This window comes from Scyliorhinus torazame, unplaced genomic scaffold, assembly GCF_047496885.1.
Source record: "Scyliorhinus torazame isolate Kashiwa2021f unplaced genomic scaffold, sScyTor2.1 scaffold_385, whole genome shotgun sequence".
Lineage (NCBI taxonomy): Eukaryota > Metazoa > Chordata > Chondrichthyes > Carcharhiniformes > Scyliorhinidae > Scyliorhinus > Scyliorhinus torazame.
This window is the reverse complement of record NW_027308112.1, coordinates 58150-78203: the sequence shown is the minus strand read 5'-3', so window position 1 is coordinate 78203 and position 20054 is coordinate 58150. Positions and strand designations below refer to the sequence as shown.

Below are 20054 nucleotides of genomic sequence, written 5' to 3'. Positions count from 1 at the left end.
ATAACCTGCAGATTTCCATAGTTTAATATATTTTTGGATGCGAATCTGGAACCTTCCTTTTTCACATGAATATGCTCCAGAACGGATCACCACAGAGTGAGGGACACTTTGATAGATGTACCATTCTGCCGTTTCTGAAGCATTAAAGGGAATAGTTAGAAAGGGAATACCCTCCCCTGAGTTAGTAGGGGTTGCAATGCATACCCAACAATTGGAAATATTAAAGTTTTTAGCATATATCGTAGATGTGTAAAGGAATGTGTTCTTATTCAGTTCTGGTACAACGTTCACAAAGCCAATCATATAACTGAAAATTAAAATTGCGGCAAACATTTTACTTGTATGCGCGCTTCACGTGTGATGCGTGAATCCAACTATTCTTTCCTTTTAACTTCACAGCGGATTGGGTGGTGAGAAGGATTACGAAAGGACTTTGATCCTAAGGGTTCCTTTTGCAGCTTTTTAATGTACACTTCTTCACCAGGCACCAGGTCGTGCCCACCTTCTGGAGGATCTCCCCACGCAGCTAACACCTGTTGAGAAGCAGAGCTAACAGCATTTGTTAGATCCTGACAGTAAGACAACAAAGCATCACTCATTAAATGACAGTCTGCTTTCCGCAAGTCAATAGTTCCTGGCAGAGACATTGGTCTGCCTGTGATGATTTCAAATGGACTCAGGCCTGTTGTTCTGTTTGGTGTAGCTCTAATACTACATAACTCTATTGGCAAAGCGTGGACCCAATTCATGCCTTCCTGGCTGTATTTAGACAGTCTTTCTTTCAAAGTTCGATTCATACGTTCCACTTGTCCTGATGATTGTGGATGATAAGGACAGTGTAAATTCCAGTTAATGTTTAGTAGTTTACAGACTTCCTTACAAACAGCACCTGTGAAGTGGGATCCATTGTCTGAGTCAATGATAGCTGGAACTCCCCATCTAGGGATAAAGTCTTTGCATAGCACTTTGGCTGTATGGGCAGCTGTCCCTCTTCTAGCTGGAGCAGCTTCCACCCATCTGGAGAATTTATCCACTATTACAAGGACGTCATTGTACTTTTGACATTTAGGAAGGCTGATGTAATCTACCTGTATATCCTGGAATGGACCTGCAGGAGCAGGAGCTCTTAATTGAGGCATTGATGTTATGGGTCCCAAGCTATTCTTTTGACAGGTTACACAGCGGTTTGCTACCAATTGTGCATGTTTTTTGAATCCTTTACCACACCAACTTCTATGGAATCGATCCATCATTTGTTGAGGTGATATGTGTCCCCATGAATGAATTTGTTGAGCTAAAAAAGGCATTAGTGATTGTGGTTTACAAGTTTGAACTTCTCTCCAAATGTCATCATCATCACCTGGTTGAATACCTGATTCTAACCATGTCCATTTTTCTTCCTTTGAGCAATCATTCTGCATTTCACGTAAATCATGTAATAATGTAGTTACTCCCAATTTGTAAATGTGACTGGATTCCTGATGCCACTGAGAGGCACAAAGGGAGGCAGCTTCCCTTGCTGCTTGGTCCGCAAGAGCATTTCCTCTTGCTTCCATAGAGTCCCCATGAGTATGGGCTTTGCATTTTAGAACTGATACTTCTTTTGGTAAGACCATAGCTTCTAGAAGATTTTGTACTTCCTGTCCATTTCGAATAGGTGTACCTGCCGTTGTGAAAAATCCTCTTTTTCTCCACAGATGGCCAAAATCATGTGCTACTCTAAAACCATATCTGGAGTCAGTATAGATGTTAGCAGTTTTATCTCTTGCCACATGACATGCTTCTGTTAGTGCCTTTAATTCGGCCTGCTGAGCTGATGTACCTGGGGGCAAGCTTCCTTCAGCTAATACTTCGTATGGGCTTGTTACTGCCCACCCAGCTTTTCTGATACCCTTGTCAATAAAAGAGGAACCATCAGTGAATAGGATTAAATCTGGGTTCTGTAGTGGCTCTTCTTCTACTAAGTGTACTTCTTCCATTTCCTCTATTATTTTCACACAGTCATGCCCTTCTCCCTCCCCTCCCTTTTGTTCCTCGGGAAGCGGGAGCAAGGATGATGGGTTTATAGGACTAGCTTTGTGAAAATATAGGTTGGGAGCTTCCAGTACTGCTGTCCATCTAGTCCATCTAGCTGATGTAACTTGTGACACTCTGTTCATGGATAGTAGAGAATGGACTGAGTGTGGACATTTAATTATTAATTTTTGGTCTGGAACAAGGCCTGATGTTATCATTACAGCTTGACATGTGGCTTCCATGGCTCGTAAACAACTGTCAAATGCCAGTGCCACATTGTCAAGTTTAAGGGAATAGTACCCAACTGGTCTTAACTGATCACCATGTTCTTGAGCTAGAACTGCAGTCATGTAACCATCTCTTTCATGAACAAACATGGTAAAAGGTTTTCCGTTGTTTGGAATACCTAAGGCTGGTGCCGAACACAAGACCCTTTTCAAATTCAGAAATGATTGTTTTTGTTCTGAATTGAGTTTAACTTGATCTCTTGATTTTCTGTTTCCTTTTAAAAGATCATTTAATGGCTGGCATAACTGAGTATAAGAATCAATCCAATTTCTGTTAAAATTAGAGTCCCAAGAAAGATCTGACTTCCTGTACAGTTAAGGGTTCTTTAGCTGCTTTGATGGCAACTGTTCTGTTCTGAGTAAGTTCCCTTTTGCCTTTGGAAATTTTCTAACCCAAGTAAACATCTTTCTGGGCAATTTGTGCTTTGTGAAAGCTAGCTTTGTGACTGTTAGTACTGAGGTGGTTCAAGACCACCCGTAAGTCTTTGTCATGATCATCTTTATTGATGGAGGTTATCAGAACATCATCTTCATATTGGATAATGGTGGAAGGCCGAACAGGCAGTTGCCTGAGATGATTCTGTAAAGCCATGTGGTAAACAGTTGGGCTATTGTGATACTGTTGTTGATTAACTGTAAAAGCAAACCATGGTTGTAGTTGCTTAGCCAGTGTTGCTGACCAGAAGCCAAACTGGGTGTGTCTTGTTGGTACGTGTTACATGGTTGACCACGAGGTGGAGATGTATTATAGTGAACATTGTCTACTTCATTATCATCTCTCGAATCCATCCGTTGTTTTTGATAGCATTTTGCCATCCAGTGTCCTACTCTACCACAGAAAAGACATTGTGGTATTTTCTTACATGATTTTAATGGAGCAAGGGTACATGTTTGCTCTGGCGCTGGTGGTGAAATTGTAGTTACTGCTGATATTCCTGCAGGTGCTGCGACAGCCACCGCTGGAGCAGCAGGTAACATGGGCTGGATTTGAACACTATCTTCGTCTGATTCATCTGACAAAGTAACTGATTTATTCGTGACATTTGTTCTTGGCTGTGCAATTGCCGATTGTGCCACTAGGTGGGGTGCTTGGGCTGCTTTCTGAGTTTGTGCTGTTTGTTCAAATTTCTGCACAGAAATTTTGCAGTGTTCAGCTAAAACACATCTTTCTTCGATTAACTTGCAATTTTCAAGTTGAATTCGCTCAGTTTTTAATTGCAATTGTCGGTATTTTGACTCCACTTCAAAGACTTGATTTTGGAATTCTGTTATTTGAAAAGATAACTGCTGGAGTTCAGAGGTTTTGTTTTGCAAATCTGTTTTAATTTCATCATAATGCTCAAGTTTGGATTTTGCAACTCGCAATTCTGTTTTAATTTCATCATAATACTCAAGTTTGGATTTTGCATCTTGCAATTCTTCAACAACTGCAATTAGTTGCTTTTTAGTGGACCTATACTCATCATCACTTCGCTCAGTATTGAATTGCAACTATTGGTATTTTGACTCCACTTTAAAAACTTGGATTTGAAATTGCTGGAGTTCAGAGGTTTTGTTTTGCAAATCTGTTCTAATTTCATCATAATGCTCAAGTTTGGATTTTGCAACTTGCAAATCTGTTTTAATTTAATCATAATGCTCAAATTTGGATTTTGCATCTTGCAATTCTTCAACAATTGCAATTAGTTGCTTATTAGTAGACCTATACTCATGATCAAATTTAATTTTTGCAATTGTCTCTTGATGTTTTTGGAGCTGTGCCATTACTGCAAAAGACCATTTATACGCCTTCCACCGTTTAACCGTGTGGTTTTACCCCATGCCTTCTTGATATTATCAAGGGACCACTGTCCTTTGGGGATATCATATTTTGATTCAATTTTTGTAGCAACTTCAGACAGTCCAAATTGTCGACGAATGAAAGATCTAAAATCCCCCAACATATCTTCAACAGAAACATCTGGTATTCCAGTACTCCCCTTGGATGTAGTGGGGAGTAATTTCCTGTCTGCTAAAGGCTCTGAATCTACACTTTGATTTGGATCAGCCATAACTTTTCTTGATCGCTGACTGCCGTTTTATTTTAGTTACTGCAGTGACTAATCTTCCAGTCACGTCTGATAGTCTGAACGACTGGCACTTGATTTATTTAACACAGTCTATAAAAAATGTTCTTTTCAAGGGTCGAAATACTGATTGATGCGGCTTTAAGACTTTTAATGGGTGAAAAAGATATTTCTTACCCTAGTCTAGCCGTGGGTTCCGGCTGTCTTCTGGCCCTCCTCCGATTATCTCCGAAGCTTCCCGAAGGTTCCCGACCTCCTCCGATTATCTTCGAAGCTTTCCGTCGTCACCTGGGCCTCCGAAGGTCGTCCTCAGTACTCCCCCCTTCTGCCTGACTACGCCAATTATAGGAATCTTTAATTTATGGGATCTTAACCTGTCGAACTACACCAAGTTTGGGAGAAGCTTAGTTGATGAATCAATTCCTGGCGCAAAACGACAAGTTGTAAGATTTGTACTATTTGTAGACTATGTCAAGTTGTTCGATTCCTTATATTATTCGACTGTGTATAGTTGAAGGAATTTATATCATCTCTGCTATTCGGTTATCAGTAGCACTTTGCGAATACTGGAACTCTGCAGAAAAAATAATTGTTTTATTTGTAGTCGCTTGATTACAATTTGAAAGTCATTTAAAAGGCAATTCGTAGACAATTCGAAGCTTTCAGAGAATTACAGACATTATCTTTCTTTGCTTAGGCAGACAGCTCGAAAGTAACTTTTAAAAGGTCAAAGTCTGGCAATGAAACATGAAGAGAGAGAGAAAGCTAATCTTCAGCTAAACTCAAACTCAAAGTCAAAAGTGGACTAACATCACTGACACAGACTGTTAGACTGACATAACCCCCAAAGACAAAAAACACCAAAAATGGCGGGCGGAAACTTTTCAGTTACACACTTTCATATCTGTCTTAAGTCATCTAATTACACCCCAATATAATCCTACTTGGTTTGGGTTAGACTCAAACACATTTGATTTGATTGCAAGCCGTCCATCTTCAATGTGCAACATCAGCTTTTTAATTGTATCATGTCTACATGGTATGGAATGTGATATTTTGCTAATCTTTTAGCTGGCTTGGCTAATGTAACAATTGAGATTTCATATCGAGAATATATATATAATTCAATGCTCTTACAAACTGCATTGGACTCTTGCCACCTAGTTGCCATGGAACTCAGTCCTTGGTCTTGACAATTAGCACAAGCAGTGTCAAATTGTCTTGCAACTGTGCTGCTATAATCTTATAATGGAATTTTATGCTGTTTCATGTATCATATTGAAGTCCTGAATTTATGTGTGCTGAAATTCTAATTTTTAAAAATGAGTACTAAAAACAGCTATCTTTTACCTATACTAGTTGTATTTGAAATACCTGGCTTCTACAGGGTGAGGGCTGCCATTTGGGGGTATGTGGAGCTCAATGACATGGGGAAGGTTACGGCCGCCATGCTATGGGAGGCACTCAAGGTGATGGTTCGGGGGAGTTTATTTCAATTCGAGAAAATAGGGAGGCGGAATGGGCAGAGATGGCAAGGCTGGTAGAAGAGATTCTGTGGGTGGACAGAAGGTATTTGGAGACCCTGAAGACAGGGATGTCGATGGAGAGGCATGGACTCCAGATGGAGTTCGGATTACTGTCCACGGGGAAGGCGGTTGGGCAGCTACAGAGGGCCCTATATATGAGAATGGTGAGAAGGCGAATAGGATGGCCAACATGAGGAAGCCCACGTGGCGAGGGAGATTGGCAGAATAAAGGACGAGATGGGAAGGGTGGTGTTGGTTGGGGGGGTGAATGGGGCGTTTGAGGATTTTTACAGGAGATTGTATGAGTTGGAGATTCCGGACGGGGAGCGCAATGGAATGCAGGAGTTCCAGGTAGGGCTGGAGTTTCCCAAGGTGAATGAGGAGTTGATACAGGGATTGGGGGCCCTAATCGGACTGAGGGAGGTGATGGGGTTTATGGGGGCGAAGGAAGCAAGGAACGCCTCCCGGTGGGTTCCCGGGTGGAGTTTTATAAAATGTTTGGGGGGGACCTGGGGCCACTGCTGGTGGAGACATACAATGAGGCGAGGGAGAGGGGGGTGAACTCCCCCCTACACTATTGCAGGCATCCACCTCTCTGATATTGAAAAAGGACAAGGATCCGGAGCAGTGTGTGTCGTACTGTCTTGAGATCACTATTGAATGTAGACACCAAGTTGCTGGCGAAGGTGTTGGCTTCGCGAATTGTGGGCACATAGTGGGTTTGTGAAAGGGAGACAGTTGTCATCGAATGTGAGGAGGCTGCTCAATGTAATTATGCCCGGAGGGGCAGGAGGTGGTGGTGGCAGTGGCTAAGTATGCGGTGAGGGCTCTCGACTGGTGGAGTGGGAATATTTGTGGGGGGCGCTGGGGAGGGTTTCGGGTTTGGACAGGGTGTGTACTGGGGCCAGTTGCTGTACAAGGCACCGGTCGCAAGTGTGTAGCCGAACCGGGTGAGGTTGGGTTGTTTCGAGCTGCATCACGGGACGATGCAGGTGTGCCCACTCTCCTCGTTGCTCTTTTCCTTGGCTATAGAGGCAATGGCGCTTAGAGCGTCGAGGGATTGGAACTGGATTGTACGGGGGAGGGGTGGGGGGGCGTCGAGCACAGGGTTTCACTGTACCCGGAAGACCTGTTGTTATATATTTTGGATCCATTGGGGGATTTTGGAGGACTTTGGCCGGTTCTCCGAGTATAAGTTGCGTAGTGGGAAAGATCGAAGTGTTCCTGTTTGAGGCCAGAGGGCAGGAGAAGAGGTTAGGAGAGTCGCCGTTCAAGTTAATGGGGCAAATTTTAGATACCTGGGCACTCAGGTGACGCGGGGTTGGGCACAGCTGCACAAGTTAAATTTGACACGGCTGGTGGAGCAGATGAAGGGAGACTTCAAGAGGTGGGATGTGCTGTTGCTGGCGGGTCGGGTGCAGACAGTTAAGATGACGGTGCTGCCAAGGTTCCTGTTTGTATTTCAGAACTTCCCGATCTTTATCCCGAAGTTGTTCTTTAATAAGATTAACGCGCTGAGCTTTGGGTTTGTATGGGCGGGGAAGACGCCAGGGTGAAAAGGTTTTTTTGGGAGCGGGGGCGAGGGGGGTGGGGTGGTGGGGCTGGTGTTGCCGAACTCAATGAACAACTACTGGGCGGCAGACATCGCCATGGTTAGGAAGCCAGTAATGGGGGAGAGCTCGGAATGCAGGGGGGGGGGGGGGGGGGGGGGGGAGATGGAGGCGGCTTCTTGTAGGGGAACGAGCTTAAAGGCATTGTTAACAGCGCTTCTGCCATTCTTGTCGTCTAGACACTCCATGAGCCCAGTGACGGTATCAAGCTTTGTGGGTGGGGGGCAGTGGAGCTAGCATTTGGGACTTGAGGGTGTCTCAGTGTGGGCACTGATCTGTGATAATCTTAGGTTTGCATTGGGGGTGGGGGGGGGGGTGGGGGCTGCTATGTCTTGGTCTTTGCCTTCCTGAAGACCTGGAGACGGGTCTTACTGTTGCTAATTGGCTGTTTGACTTTTAATTTGGCTCTGTTTAATTACGTTTGTTCAAGAGTCACTGCTTAACAACTTCCTTACCTTGCAGGTCAGCTGTTCGGGAGAGAGAGGGAGCCAGGACCTTGGAAACAGCGCGGGAGTTTCAAAAAGCGCGGGAGCTGCGAGGCAGAGGGGACAGTTTAAAAGGGCGCGCTGTGGGTGAGGTAAGTACTGCTTAACAACTTCCTTACCTTGCAGGTCAGCTGTTCGGGAGAGAGAGGGAGCCAGGACCTTGGAAACAGCGCGGGAGTTTCAAAAAGCGCGGGAGCTGCGAGGCAGAGGGGACAGTTTAAAAGGGCGCGCTGTGGGTGAGGTAAGTACTGCTTAACAACTTCCTTACCTTGCAGGTCAGCTGTTCGGGAGAGAGAGGGAGCCAGGACCTTGGAAACAGCGCGGGAGTTTCAAAAAGCGCGGGAGCTGCGAGGCAGAGGGGACAGTTTAAAAGGGCGCGCTGTGGGTGAGGTAAGTACTGCTTAACAACTTCCTTACCTTGAAGGTCAGCTGTTCGGGAGAGAGAGGGAGCCAGGACCTTGGAAACAGCGTGGGAGTTTCAAAAAGCGCGGGAGCTGCGAGGCAGAGGGGACAGTTTAAAAGGGCGCGCTGTGGGTGAGGTAAGTACTGCTTAACAACTTCCTTACCTTGCAGGTCAGCTGTTCGAGAGAGAGAGAGGGAGCCAGGACCTTGGAAACAGCGCGGGAGTTTCAAAAAGCGCGGGAGCTGCGAGGCAGAGGGGACAGTTTAAAAGGGCGCGCTGTGGGTGAGGTAAGTACTGCTTAACAACTTCCTTACCTTGCAGGTCAGCTGTTCGGGAGAGAGAGGGAGCCAGGACCTTGGAAACAGCGCGGGAGTTTCAAAAAGCGCGGGAGCTGCGAGGCAGAGGGGACAGTTTAAAAGGGCGCGCTGTGGGTGAGGTAAGTACTGCTTAACAACTTCCTTACCTTGCAGGTCAGCTGTTCGGGAGAGAGAGGGAGCCAGGACCTTGGAAACAGCGCGGGAGTTTCAAAAAGCGCGGGAGCTGCGAGGCAGAGGGGACAGTTTAAAAGGGCGCGCTGTGGGTGAGGTAAGTACTGCTTAACAACTTCCTTACCTTGCAGGTCAGCTGTTCGGGAGAGAGAGGGAGCCAGGACCTTGGAAACAGCGTGGGAGTTTCAAAAAGCGCGGGAGCTGCGAGGCAGAGGGGACAGTTTAAAAGGGCGCGCTGTGGGTGAGGTAAGTACTGCTTAACAACTTCCTTACCTTGCATGTCAGCTGTTCGGGAGAGAGAGGGAGCCAGGACCTTGGAAACAGCGCGGGAGTTTCAAAAAGCGCGGGAGCTGCGAGGCAGAGGGGACAGTTTAAAAGGGCGCGCTGTGGGTGAGGTAAGTACTGCTTAACAACTTCCTTACCTTGCAGGTCAGCTGTTCGGGAGAGAGAGGGAGCCAGGACCTTGGAAACAGCGCGGGAGTTTCAAAAAGCGCGGGAGCTGCGAGGCAGAGGGGACAGTTTAAAAGGGCGCGCTGTGGGTGAGGTAGGTACTGCTTAACAACTTCCTTACCTTGCAGGTCAGCTGTTCGGGAGAGAGAGGGAGCCAGGACCTTGGAAACAGCGTGGGAGTTTCAAAAAGCGCGGGAGCTGCGAGGCAGAGGGGACAGTTTAAAAGGGCGCGCTGTGGGTGAGGTAAGTACTGCTTAACAACTTCCTTACCTTGCAGGTCAGCTGTTCGGGAGAGAGAGGGAGCCAGGACCTTGGAAACAGCGCGGGAGTTTCAAAAAGCGCGGGAGCTGCGAGGCAGAGGGGACAGTTTAAAAGGGCGCGCTGTGGGTGAGGTAAGTACTGCTTAACAACTTCCTTACCTTGCAGGTCAGCTGTTCGGGAGAGAGAGGGAGCCAGGACCTTGGAAACAGCGCGGGAGTTTCAAAAAGCGCGGGAGCTGCGAGGCAGAGGGGACAGTTTAAAAGGGTGCGCTGTGGGTGAGGTAAGTACTGCTTAACAACTTCCTTACCTTGCAGGTCAGCTGTTCGGGAGAGAGAGGGAGCCAGGACCTTGGAAACAGCGCGGGAGTTTCAAAAAGCGCGGGAGCTGCGAGGCAGAGGGGACAGTTTAAAAGGGCGCGCTGTGGGTGAGGTAAGTACTGCTTAACAACTTCCTTACCTTGCAGGTCAGCTGTTCGGGAGAGAGAGGGAGCCAGGACCTTGGAAACAGCGTGGGAGTTTCAAAAAGCGCGGGAGCTGCGAGGCAGAGGGGACAGTTTAAAAGGGCGCGCTGTGGGTGAGGTAAGTACTGCTTAACAACTTCCTTACCTTGCAGGTCAGCTGTTCGGGAGAGAGAGGGAGCCAGGACCTTGGAAACAGCGCGGGAGTTTCAAAAAGCGCGGGAGCTGCGAGGCAGAGGGGACAGTTTAAAAGGGCGTGCTGTGGGTGAGGTAAGTACTGCTTAACAACTTCCTTACCTTGCAGGTCAGCTGTTCGGGAGAGAGAGGGAGCCAGGACCTTGGAAACAGCGCGGGAGTTTCAAAAAGCGCGGGAGCTGCGAGGCAGAGGGGACAGTTTAAAAGGGCGCGCTGTGGGTGAGGTAAGTACTGCTTAACAACTTCCTTACCTTGCAGGTCAGCTGTTTGGGAGAGAGATCAGTTTTGGGAGCAGGCCTATTGGCTGACTGTGAATCAGGAAGGATACAAAGGGTGTGGCTGAAGTGCCTATAGAAACAGAGTGCTGAAGGCAAACAGGGTGTATCTGAGTTTGGGTAAGGCTGAGTTCGGTTAAGAGGTGAGTGACAAAAAAAAAAAAAAAATCAAGTTAATTAAGTAAAGTAATTAACTAGTTAAGGGAATTTGGTGCTCACCTGAAGGAGGTGCAGAGAAGCAGACCTGTGAGGGAGTCTCTGGAGCAATTACATCACAGCCAGCAGGTAAGTGTTTGGCTTGTAACTGGTAAGTGATTTCTCTCTCTTTGACTTTCTCCTAGCTGTGTAGTGTAGTTCAAATTTAACTTCAGGTTTAAGTCATGGCAGGAGAGCTCAGACCCGTGTCATGCTCCTCTTGTGAGATGTGGCAAGTCAGGGACCCTTCTGGTGTCCCTGACTCCTTCATCTGCAAGAAGTGTGTCCAACTGCAGCTCCTGTTAGACCGCTTGACGGCTCTGGAGCTGCGGATGGACTCACTTTGGAGCATCCGCGATGCTGAGGAAGTTGTGGAAAGCACATTCAGTGAGTTGGTCACACCGCAGATTAAAATTACTGAGGCAGATAGGGAAAGGGTGACCAACAGACAGAGGAAGAGTAGGAAGGCAGTGCAGGGATCCCCTGCGGTCATTTCCCTCCAAAACCGATTTACCGTTTTGGAAACTGTTGGGGGAGATGGCTCACCAGGGGAAGGTGGCAGCAGCCAGGTTCATGGCACCGTGGCTGGCTCTGCTGCACAGAAGGGCGGGAAAAAGAGTGGCAGAGCTATAGTGATAGGGGATTCAATCGTAAGGGGAATAGACAGGCGTTTCTGCGGACGCAAACGAGAATCCAGGTTGGTATATTGCCTCCCTGGTGCAAGGGTCAAGGATGTCTCGGAGCGGCTGCAGGGCATTCTGGAGGGGGAGGGTGAACAGCCAGCTGTCGTGGTGCATATAGGCACCAACGATATAGGTAAAAAACGGGATGAGGTCCTACAAGCTGAATTTAGGGAGTTAGGAGTTAAACTAAAAAGTAGGACCTCAAAGGTAGTAATCTCAGGATTGCTACCAGTGCCACGTGATAGTCAGAGTAGGAATGACAGGATAGCTAGGATGAATACGTGGCTTGAGAGATGGTGCAAGAGGGAGGGTTTCAAATTCCTGGGACATTGGGACCGATTCTGGGGGAGGTGGGACCTGTACAAATCGGACGGTCTGCATCTGGGTGGGACCGGAACCAATGTTCTCGGGGGGGTGTTTGCTAGTGCAGTTGGGGAGGGTTTAAACTAATGTGCCAGGGGGATGGGAACCGATGTAGGAAGTCAGTGGGGACAGAAACAAAAGGCAGGAAGGGAGAGTGTGTAAAGCATGACCAGAGAAAGCAGGGCAGAGAGCAAGGAAGGTCTACATTAAACTGCATTTATTTCAATGCAAGGGACCTGACGGGCAAAGCGGATGAACTCAGGGCATGGACGGGCACATGGGACTGGGATATTATAGCTATGACTGAAACATGGCTAAGGGAGGGGCAGGACTGGCAGCTCAATGTTCCGGGGTACAGATGCTATAGAAAGGATAGAACAGGAGGTAAGAGAGGAGGGGGAGTGGCGTTTTTGATTAGGGAGAACATCACGGCAGTACTTAGAGGGGATATATCCGAGGGTTCGCCCACTGAGTCTATATGGGTGGAACTGAAAAATAAGAAGGGAGAGATCACCTTGGTAGGACTGTACTACAGGCCCCCAAATAGTCAGCGGGAAATTGAGGAGCAAATATGTAAGGAGATTACAGATAGCTGCAAGAATAATAGGGTGGTAGTAGTAGGGGACTTTAACTTTCCCAACATTGACTGGGACAGCCATAGCATTAGGGGCTTGGATGGAGGGAAATTTGTTGAGTGTATTCAGGAGGAATTTCTCATTCAGTATGTGGATGGACCGACTAGAGAGGGGGCAAAACTTGACCTCGTCTTGGGAAATAAGGAAGGGCAAGTGATAGAAGTGCTAGTGAGGGATCACTTTGGGACAAGTGACCATAATTCCATTAGTTTTAAGATAGCTATGGAGAATGATAGGTCTGGCCCAAGAGTTAAAATTCTTAATTGGGGCAAGGCCAATTTTGATGGTATCAGACAGGAACTTGCAGAGGTAGATTGGGGGAGACTATTGGCAGACAAAGGGACGGCTGGTAAATGGGAGGCTTTTAAAAATGTGTTAACCAGGGTGCAGGGTAAGCACATTCCCTTTAGAGTGAAGGGCAAGGCTGGTAGAAGTAGGGAACCCTGGATGACTCGAGATATTGAGACTCTGGTCAAAAAGAAGAAGGAGGCATATGGCGTACATAAGCAACTGGGATCAAGTAGATCCCTTGAAGAGTATAGAGATTGTCGAAATAGAGTTAAGAGGGAAATCAGGAGGGCAAAAAGGGGACATGAAATTGCTTTGGCAAATAATGCAAGGGAGAATCCAAAGAGATTCTACAGATGCATAAAGGGGAAAAGAGTAACTAGGGACAGAGTAGGGCCTCTTAAGGATCAACAAGGGCATCTATGTGCAGAGCCACAAGAGTTGGGTGAGATCCTGAATGAATATTTCTCATCGGTATTCACGGTGGAGAAAGGCATGGATGTTAGGAAACTAAGGGAAATAAATAGTGATGTCTTGAGAAGTGTGCATATTACAGAGGAGGAGGTGCTGGAAGTCTTAAAGCGCATCAAGGTAGATAAATCCCCGGGACCTGATGAAATGTATCCCAGGATGTTGTGGGAGGCTAGGGAGGAAATTGCGGGTCCCCTAACCGAGATATTTGAATCATCTGCAGCCACAGGTGAGGTGCCTGAAGATTGGAGAGTGGCGAATGTTGTGCCCTTGTTTAAGAAGGGCAGCAGGGAAAAGCCTGGGAACTACAGACCGGTGAGCCTAACGTCTGTAGTAGGTAAGTTGCTAGAAGGTATTCTGAGAGACAGGATCTACAAGCATTTAGAGAGGCAAGGACTGATTCGGGGCAGTCAGCATGGCTTTGTGCGTGGAAAATCATGTCTCACAAATTTGATTGAGTTTTTTGAGGGAGTGACCAAGAAGGTAGATGAGGGTAGTGCAGTAGACGTTGTCTACATGGACTTTAGCAAAGCCTTTGACAAGGTACCGCATGGTAGGTTGTTGCAGAAGGTTAAAGCTCACGGGATCCAGGGTGAGGTTGCCAATTGGATTCAAAATTGGCTGGACGACAGAAGGCAGAGGGTGGTGGTAGAGGGTTGTTTTTCAAACTGGAGGCCTGTGACCAGTGGTGTGCCTCAGGGATCGGTGCTGGGTCCACTGTTATTTGTGATTTATATTAATGATTTGGATGAGAATTTAGGAGGCATGGTTAGTAAGTTTGCAGATGACACCAAGATTGGTGGCATAGTGGATAGTGAAGAAGGTTATCTAGGATTGCAACGGGATCTTGATCAATTAGGCCAGTGGGCCGACGAATGGCAGATGGAGTTTAATTTAGATAAATGTGAGGTGATGCATTTTGGCAGATCGAATCAGGCCAGGACCTACTCAGTTAATGGTATGGCGTTGGGGAGAGTTATAGAACAAAGAGATCTAGGAGTACAGGTTCATAGCTCCTTGAAGGTGGAGTCGCAGGTGGACAGGGTGGTGAAGAAGGCATTCGGCATGCTTGGTTTCATTGGTCAGAACATTGAATATAGGAGTTGGGACGTCTTGTTGAAGTTGTACAAGACATTGGTACGGCCACACTTGGAATACTGTGTGCAGTTCTGGTCACCCTATTATAGAAAGGATATTATTAAACTAGAAAGAGTGCAGAAAAGATTTACTAGGATGTTGCCGGGACTTGATGGTTTGAGTTATAAGGAGAGGCTGGATAGACTGGGACTTTTTTCCCTGGAGCGTAGGAGGCTTAGGGGTGATCTTATAGAGGTCTATAAAATAATGAGGGGCATAGATAAGGTAGATAGTCAACATCTTTTCCCAAAGGTAGGGGAGTCTAAAACTAGAGGGCATAGGTTTAAGGTGAGAGGGGAGAGATTCAGAAGGGCCCAGAGGGGCAATTTCTTCACTCAGAGGGTAGTGAGTGTCTGGAATGGGCTGCCAGAGGCAGTAGTAGAAGCGGGTACAATTGTGTCTTTTAAAAAGCATTTAGATGGTTACATGGGTAAGATGGGTATAGAGGGTTATGGGCCAAGTGCGGGCAACTGGGACTAGCTTAATGGTAAAAAACTGGGCGGCATGGACTGGTTGGGCCGAAGGGCCTGTTTCCATGCTGTAAACTTCTATGATTCTAAGAGTCACCAGGTATCTTTCGACACCGCCACAAATTTCAGAACCGAATACTGATCAAAGACTCGATACACCAATTAATAAGTTGAAAAGCAATGCTCATTTATTTACACACAGTCAAATCTACTCATGCATAAACTCTACAAACTGAACTACCACTATTACTAAAGCCTAAACTCAGCTTCGGGTGCCCACTCAGTCAGAGGAACAATGGCCATTGCTCGGTTCTGAGGCTGCTGGGTTGAGCTGTTTACATGATAGCAACCAGGAGCGTCTATCTCGTAGCGTGCGTTGGGTTGGAACTTACTTGGTCTGGTGTAGCTGCGAGGCTGGTCTCTCTCTTCGCTGAGAGCCAAAGCCAAGGAAGAAAGATTCTCCCTTGGGGAATACCTTTTATACTAAAAAGGGCTTCGCGCGCTTTTGGGCGGGCCTTGAACTTGGCCTCAATTAATTGGGCCTTTCCCAATCATTCGTATCGATCTTCCTCCAATAGAGGGGTGGTTCCCTGATTGCTGGGCGTGTCCTAGGTGACCGTTGGTCTGCTTTGTTTTTAGTCTCTTCTGGCACCGGGGTGTCTGCCTTACCATTGTGTATCTAAATGTTTCCCTTTTGTCCCCGGAGATGGCTCATTAGTATGTAGATTGCTTAGCAGTTTCTGTCCTGTCTGAGAACTTAAGGTTCTAATCAACAGACAGACCTTGCACCTGCCTGTTTCTTAGCATTGTCCAATTTTCCCTGCATTCTTTGCAAGTGTCCATTTTGTAACACGGGACGTGGCCATCCCAGATGGCAACACACCCTCCTTGTAATCCTCAAAGCGAAGTATGAAGGACTACTACGTCATCTTCATCCTCTGACCAACCGGGGCACCCAATACTTAGGCTCTACACTGTCCTATCCTATGCAACACAATTTTACCTAAACCAGTTGAAATACATTCATTATCATAAAACTCTACGGGGCGCTATGACATTAATACATGCATTACAGAAAAATAAAAAAACTGGAACCTCTAACTATTCTCAATAAACTATCATAGAACATAGAACATTACAGCGCAGTACAGGCCCTTCGGCCCTCGATGTTGCGCCGACCTGTGAAACCACTCTAAAGCCCATCTACACTATGCCCTTATTGTCCATATGTCTATCCAATTACCTTAGTGTTGGCGAGTCCACTATTGTTGCAGGCAGGGCATTCCACGCCCTTACTACTCTCTGAGTAAAGAACCTACCTCTGACATCTGTCTTATATCTATCGCCCCTCAATGTAAAGGTATGTCCTCTCGTGCTAGACATCACCATCCGAGAAAAAAGGATCTCACTGTCCACCCTATCCAATCCTCTGATAATCTTGTATGCCTCAATTAAGTCACCTCTTAACCTTCTTCTCTCTAATGAAAACAGCCTCAAGTCCTCATAAGATCTTCCCTCCATACCAGGCAACATTCTGGTAAATCTCCTCTGCACCCTTTCCAATGCTTCCACATCCTTCCTATAATGCGGCGACCAGAATTGCACGCAATACCCCAAATGCAGCCGCACCAGACTTTTGTATAGCTGCAACATGACCGCATGGCTCCTAAACTCAATCCCTCTACCAATAAAAGCTAACACACCGTACGCCTTCTTAACAACCCTCTCAACCTGGGTGGCAACTTTCAGGGATCTATGTACATGGACACCGAGATCTCTCTGCTCATCCACACTGCCAAGAATCTTACCATTAGCCCAGTACTCTGTATTCCTGTTATTCCTTCCAAAATGAATCACCTCACACTTTCCTGCATTGAACTCCATTTGCCACCTCTCAGCCCAGCACTGCAGCTTATCTATGTCCCTCTGTAACTTGTAACATCCTCCGGACTGTCCACAGCTCCACCGACTTTAGTGTCATCTGCAAATTTACTCACCCATCCTTCTACGCCATCCTCCAGGTCATTTATAAAAATGACAAACAGCAGTGGCCCCAAAACAGATCCTTGTGGTACACCACTAGTAACTGGACTCCAGTCTGAACATTTCCCATCAACCACGAACCTTTGCCTTCTTCCAGCTAGCCAATATCTGATCCAAACTGCTAAATTACCCTGAATCCCATGCCTCTGTATTTTCTGCAGTAACCTACCATGGGGAACCTTATCAAACGCTTTACTGAAATCCATATACACCACATCAACTGCTTTAACCTCATCCACCTGTTTGGTCATCTTCTCAAAGAACTCTATAAGGTTTGTGAGACACAACCTACCCTTCACAAAACCGTGTTGACTATCTCTAATCAAATTATTCCTTTCCAGATGATTATACATCCTATCTCTTATAAATCTTTCCAAGATTTTTCCCACAACAGAAGTAAGGCTCACTGGTCTATAGTTACCGGGGTTATCTCTACTCCCCTTCTTGAACAAGGGGACAACATTTGCTATCCTCCAGTCTTCTGGCACTATTCCTGTAGACAAGGATGACTTAAAGATCAAGGCCAAAGGCTCAGCAATCTCCTCCCTAGCTTCCCAGAGAATCCTGGGATAAATCCCATCCGGCCCAGGTGACTTATCTATTTTCACACTTTCCAGAATTGCTAACATCTCCTCCTTATGAACCTCAAGCCTTTCTAGTCTAGTAGCCTGAATCTCAGTATTCTCCTCGACAACATTGTCCATTTCCTGTCTGAATACTGACGAAAAATATTAATTTAGCACCTCTCCTATTTCCTTGGACTCCAAGCACAACTTCCCACGACTGTTCTTGACTGGCCCTACTCTTACCCTAGTCATTCTTTTATTCCTGACATATCTATAGAAAGCTTTAGGGTTATCATTGATCCTACCTGCCAACAAAAACTTCTCATGTCCCCTCCTGGCTCTTCTTAGCTCTCTCTTTAGGTCCTTCCTAGCTAACTTCTAACTCTCAAGCGCCCTAACTGAACCTTCATGTCTCATCTTTATATAAGTCTCCTTCTTCCTCTTGACAAGTGTTTCTACTGCTTTAGTAAACCACGGTTCCCTCACTCGACCACTTCCTCCCTGCCTGACAGGTACATACTTATCAAGGACACGCAGTAGCTGTTCCTTGAACAAGCTCCACATTTCCATTGTGCCCATCCCCTGCAGTCTTCCTCTCCATCCGATGTATCCTAAGTCTTGCCTCATCGCATCATAATTGCCTTTCCCCCAGATATTCGGGTCAGCTGTTCGGGAGAGAGAGGGAGCCAGGACCTTGGAAACAGCGCGGGAGTTTCAAAAAGCGCGGGAGCTGCGAGGCAGAGGGGACAGTTTAAAAGGGCGCGCTGTGGGTGAGGTAAGTACTGATTAACCACTTCCTTACCTTGCAGGTCAGCTGTTCGGGAGAGAGATCAGTTTTGGGAGCAGGCCTATTGGCTGACTGTAAATCAGGAAGGATACAAAGGGTGTGGCTGAAGTGCCTATAGAAACAGAGTGCTGAAGGCAAACAGAGTGCATCTGAGTTTGGGTAAGGCTGAGTTCGGTTAAGAGGGGAGTGACAAAAAAAAAAAAAAAAAAAAAAATCAAGTTAATTAAGTAAATTAATTAACTAGTTAAGGGAATTTGGTGCTCACCTGAAGGAGGTGCAGAGAAGCAGACCTGTGAGGGAGTCTCTGGAGCAATTGCATCACAGCCAGCAGGTAAGTGATTGGCTTGTAACTGGTAAGTGATTTCTCTCTCTTTGACTTTCTCCTAGCTGTGTAGTGTAGTTCAAATTTAACTTCAGGTTTAAGTCATGGCAGGAGAGCTCAGACCCGTGTCATGCTCCTCTTGTGAGATGTGGCAAGTCAGGGACCCTTCTGGTGTCCCTGACTCCTTCATCTGCAAGAAGTGTGTCCAACTGCAGCTCCTGTTAGACCGCTTGACGGCTCTGGAGCTGCGGATGGACTCACTTTGGAGCATCCGCGATGCTGAGGAAGTTGTGGAAAGCACATTCAGTGAGTTGGTCACACCGCAGATTAAAATTACTGAGGCAGATAGGGAAAGGGTGACCAACAGACAGAGGAAGAGTAGGAAGGCAGTGCAGGGATCCCCTGCGGTCATCTCCCTCCAAAACAGATTTACCGTTTTGGAAACTGTTGGGGGAGATGGCTCACCAGGGGAAGGTGGCAGCAGCCAGGCTCATGGCACCGTGGCTGGCTCTGCTGCACAGAAGGGCGGGAAAAAGAGTGGCAGAGCTATAGTGATAGGGGATTCAATTGTAAGGGGAATAGACAGGCGTTTCTGCGGACGCAAACGAGAATCCAGGTTGGTATGTTGCCTCCCTGGTGCAAGGGTCAAGGATGTCTCGGAGCGGCTGCAGGGCATTCTGGAGGGGGAGGGTGAACAGCCAGCTGTCGTGGTGCATATAGGCACCAACGATATAGGTAAAAAACGGGATGAGGTCCTACAAGCTGAATTTAGGGAGTTAGGAGTTAAACTAAAAAGTAGGACCTCAAAGGTAGTAATCTCAGGATTGCTACCAGTGCCACGTGATAGTCAGAGTAGGAATGACAGGATAGCTAGGATGAATACGTGGCTTGAGAGATGGTGCAAGAGGGAGGGTTTCAAATTCCTGGGACATTGGGACCGATTCTGGGGGAGGTGGGACCTGTACAAATCGGACGGTCTGCATCTGGGTGGGACCGGAACCAATGTTCTCGGGGGGGTGTTTGCTAGTGCAGTTGGGGAGGGTTTAAACTAATGTGCCAGGGGGATGGGAACCGATGTAGGAAGTCAGTGGGGACAGAAACAAAAGGCAGGAAGGGAGAGTGTGTAAAGCATGACCAGAGAAAGCAGGGCAGAGAGCAAGGAAGGTCTACATTAAACTGCATTTATTTCAATGCAAGGGGCCTGACGGGCAAAGCGGATGAACTCAGGGCATGGACGGGCACATGGGACTGGGATATTATAGCTATGACTGAAACATGGCTAAGGGAGGGGCAGGACTGGCAGCTCAATGTTCCGGGGTACAGATGCTATAGAAAGGATAGAACAGGAGGTAAGAGAGGAGGGGGAGTGGCGTTTTTGATTAGGGAGAACATCACGGCAGTACTTAGAGGGGATATATCCGAGGGTTCGCCCACTGAGTCTATATGGGTGGAACTGAAAAATAAGAAGGGAGAGATCACCTTGGTAGGACTGTACTACAGGCCCCCAAATAGTCAGCGGGAAATTGAGGAGCAAATATGTAAGGAGATTACAGATAGCTGCAAGAATAATAGGGT

General features: G+C 46.8%; 1 protein-coding gene across 1 annotated transcript in view; it reads right to left on the bottom strand.

Moving 5' to 3' along the window:
• LOC140406256 (uncharacterized) overlaps positions 1–20054 on the bottom strand; it is a gene marked incomplete at its 5' end in the record, with an annotated part of 77246 nt that overhangs the window by 44358 nt on the left and 12834 nt on the right. The gene's annotated exons all lie outside the window — the stretch shown is intronic.